We start from the raw sequence: 4,478 nt of genomic DNA on the forward strand, positions 1-4,478 counted from the left end.
AGGCCCTTTCCCAGGAGTTGCCTGAGAATATAGGAAAACACAGATTTACATTCCAGTTTACAGTTACGAAGTTGTAACAGAAATCATTTTATGGTTGGGGGTCACTGCAACACTAAAGGGTTGCAGCAGTAGGAAGGTTGAGAACCAGTCAGTGCTCTAGAGCCAAGGAGAAGCCTTTCTTCAGACTCAAAGTCACTGACCGGTCGTGATCAGTAAACGGCACCCACTCAACGAGCAAGTTAGTTTTAGGGGCTTCAAAGTATTACTAAAAGGGGGGTGCCGTGCCCTTTATCCCAGCACTTGGGAGGCAGAGGCAAGCAGAGCTATGTGAGTTGGAAGCCATCTTGGTCTGAGTATTGAGTTTCAGGACAGCCAAGGAGACATATTTATGAGACCCTGTTTCAGGGGGAAAAAATGCGAAGGGGCTGGGCAAGGCTGTCTCACAGAATAAGGACTGATGGTTTGAGAAAGTTATGTGGATGCTATAGTGGATGGTGGTTTAAGAGACAGGATATTTAGGGTTTCAAAGGTGTCGTCATTCCATGAGGCTGTGAAGATGGGGACTGTGGAGATGGCTCGGGCAGTAAGAGTCTGCACGGCAAGCATGAGGACCCGACTTTGGATCCCCAGAGCCCACAGCAAAACTGAGCACAGGGCTGGTGAGACAGCTCCACAGTTAAGGTCACTGGCTGCTTTTGGAGAGGACCCAAAGGTTGGTCCCCTCCTCCCTCTCCTTCCCTCCCTCTCTCCCTCCCCTCCTCCCCTCTCTCTCTCTCACACACACAATAATAATAAATCTAAAGAAAAAACAAAACTATTTTTGAATAATAAGTGGACCTTAAAAAAACCATAGCTGACCTCAAACTGTTCCTACCAATTTCAAATCAATGATAGGCCATCACCAACTCCAACTGGCTTAAAAGTGTGTCAAATCAAGTTTAAACTGGTTTCAACTGGCTTACATCAAATCAAGTTGAAACACAATGAAACCACTTGGCAAGAACCCATAGCAGTGCTTTTGGGGAGCACAGACTGGGGAGAGGAGCCTGGGCTGTGAGGACGGGTCAAGGTCAAAGGCCCCTGTGCTGTTACCCACTACCTACTTGTCTCTTGAGTGAGTTTACCTCCCAAATCTGTCTTCATCTATGAAGTGAGGATAACGCTATTCTCTCACAGGCTTGCTATGGGAACTAAGGATGGTATATGTGTATGCACAGTAACTAGTCTATAAGACACGCTCAATCAGTGTTAACTACATAACCATCTAAGGCAATCAGAATAATGTTGGCTCAAACTGGCTAGACACAAAAGAGAAAATAATGGCAATAAAAGTGAACTTTTTCCCCATACCTTTCTTCACCCACCCACCCGCCCCTTTACATTTTTTAAAGACACAGGGTTTTACTATGCAGCCCCAGCTGGCCTGGAAGTCACAGGGGTACATCTGGCTCTCCCTTTGAGTATTTAAGGATACTGCCACTAGGGTGGGCTTTCTACCCTCTATTCACTATTGAAGGGTCTTCACTTATCCCCCCAACCCCTACTTGAGCTTCCAGCTCTGAAGCCCCAAAGTGAGGGCCGAGAAGTTAAAGGCTATAATCCTAGACACACACAGCAGCAGCCACAGTCCTTAGGCAAACAGGAAGCTCTTTTGCAGGATCTCCGCTCCTTTGCCCCTTTTTCCTCCCATCTCCATCCTAGCCTGCTACTGAAAGTCCAAGACCAAGTCAGAAAGCTACGTCAGACCTCAGGCTGGAAGTTACTTGGCCTCACCAATATGCATCAGAATGAAACAAAGGGCGGGAGGTGAGAAAGGATACCTTACCTCCTCAGTGAGAACAGGAGCTCACTGACAGCTGTTTGCCTTGTTCTTTCTCCCTGGGAGCTTGTGGATTTCCACTCTTTAACAGTTCTCTGACACAACTTGACTACCCGACTTACTATCATCCATTTGTCCGTGTGCTGAGGACGGAAGCTAGGGCCTCTTGCTTGACGAGAGCTCCATCACTGAACCCTGAGCTGTGCCCTAGACAGTGTTTTTATATGCCTGTGCTCAAAGCACTCCCAAGTGAACCGCAAAGCCTGCGGGGTGGGAATTCCCCCATCTCCTCTACAGAAGAAGTAGCTGAAGTCTGAAGGCTTGGGACCTCCCGCTGGTGCCTGCGGGTGAAGGATGGTGCTCACTCGCTCAGGTCCAACCTGTAGGTCTGCACTTCCCCACTGTATGGCCCTGCCTCTCCCACCTGCTTTTCCACTGCTGCCCTATCCCACGCAGAGCTGCTTGCTGGACACAGGACATCTCCCCTGAGCCTGCCCAGGACCTGTGCCCGGATACCACCCGTTGCTCTCAGCACACTTGAAGGAAGTGGTGATGGCTTCCAGATGAGCTTATTCTCCTAAATTTAACATTTTTTTTCGGCACTTAGAATTTCCACTCTCTCCCTTCCACCCCTTTGCATGTATGCAATTAGAAAGCATGCAACAGGAAACCAGTCCAGGGGAAGGCAGACCCAGCTCCATGGACTACATCTTTGTGGAAATACTCTGCAGAGTTTATTTGGACAAGGTCAAAAATAGTCCTTCCAACAATGCAATCAGATTGAACCATGACAAGCAAAATGCAATTATGGGTTGGTTACATTAAAAAAAAATGTAAACAGAGGTTTGAGAACCAACAGCAAAAACAAGAGCCATCTCTCTTACCCCAGTGTCTGTTTCCTACAGCAGGATTGTGGGACTGCATTCTTGGGCCTTTTGAAAGCGGGGAGAGGGTGACATTCACTCAAAGGGACAGCTCAGCAAAATGTTCCAAAAGCCACGTCTTAGAACAAAGGCATGCTTCTGTAGACAGTAAATGTGCCCCAATAAAGGCTCCCCAGCCACTCGGAATGCAAAAGTCATCCACCTAAATGATTTCAAAATACATATTGTTCTGGGCTAAATTACACAGTGTCAAGTTCAGACTGTATGTATTTATGTATGTTGGCAGTGCAGGCCACTTCTGGGGCGCCACAGCTTTGCTCTAGTATCCTGTGCCCAGCTGGGTGCCCACCACTGGATCCTTAAACCCATGAATTTCCTCATGTTTGATTCCAGAAGGGCAGAGGAGAGGTGAAGCTGAAACTTCCCAACCTCACAAGGGAGCAGGGCCTCCAGAGGATTTGAATTTCCAATGAAACTTCAAGTAGGACAGAATGCTCCCCCTTGCCAACAAGCTCATCTGAGGTGGGGGAGGGAATAGAGGATAAGATGAGGCTTTGTGTTTCTGATGCCCTCTGCAAGAGCCACAAGGTGGGGACACAAAACGCTCTGGGACCAAGACTAACAGAACAGTGGGCCTTTCTTTGCCTGGCCCAGAATCACTTCCTCCAGGAGGGGGCTGGTTCCTGGGACACTTCTGCAGAATCCTAGGATGTTGAGGGACAAGATCAGTGCGACAGAGTACTAAAACCTGCCAGAGATGTCCCTGGCCATTCCGTGTTCCTGTCATTTCCTACCTAGAGACACAGGGTCAGTTTTCCCTTTGTTTTTGGATTGGGGGAGGGCTGTCACTCTTAACTCTGAAGGCAGACAAGTAGGGGGACCCAGAGGGATGCCATGTATAAAGCTAATACAGAGGCACTGGAGGGAGGAACCCAGTAGCAGGACTATTTTTTCTGCTAATGGCATGGGCTGTTCCGCACGGGTTAAGAGGGCCACATGAAAAAGAGCCAAGTGGCTGAGGCAAGCCACGGCCATGACTTGCTGTCCTGGGCACAGCCCATCTTTGGCAGAGCACCCTACTGCCTGCTCACGTCCACAGCCCCAAACATGCTTCAGGGAAGGGAAATAGAATACAGAATAAGGGAGGAAAAGGCAGAGGGCGGGGAGAGGCCACCCTGAACTCACTCACTAAAGCTCTTCCAAGGGCTGAGGTCTAACCCGCGTGCCTGTGCTGCCCCTCTGCCCTCTATGGTCATCAACTGCTTGTCCTTTCCCAGCTACAGGCACCTGTGTCCGGAGCATTCACAGCAGACACCTACGAAAGCCTGAGCACAGGCGTGCACACATCAGGAGGAACTGGAAATATTCTATGCTGTGCCTCACAAACCCACAAGAACAGACAGGGGAACTGCAATGGCCATTTGTTCTCAGACCTCAGCCTGCCTGTCCTTCCATCCAGGCTGTGGCCACCAGCTCCACACTGTCAGTCAGTGCTCCACGCAGCACAGGGACTGACGTCAGTGGAGCAGACCTCGGCACAGCAGGCGTGAGCCAGGGCACAGGCCAAGCACACCATCAGGAAGGTGCCCCTGGAGACTTCACCCTGTCACATCACACAGGGAGCAGTGCCACCAGTCTTGGAGTTGGGGTGGGAAGGACAACTGTGCATTAGGGGAGTGGGGAGGACGTGCCTGTATCCTCAGGAGGTCACAGAGGCCACAGCTAGGCCGTTCAAAGAGAAGCCTTCTGCAACATAAAGGAATACAGGCCTTGCA

Source organism: Rattus norvegicus, chromosome 5 (genome assembly GCF_036323735.1).
Source record: "Rattus norvegicus strain BN/NHsdMcwi chromosome 5, GRCr8, whole genome shotgun sequence".
Taxonomy (NCBI): domain Eukaryota; kingdom Metazoa; phylum Chordata; class Mammalia; order Rodentia; family Muridae; genus Rattus; species Rattus norvegicus.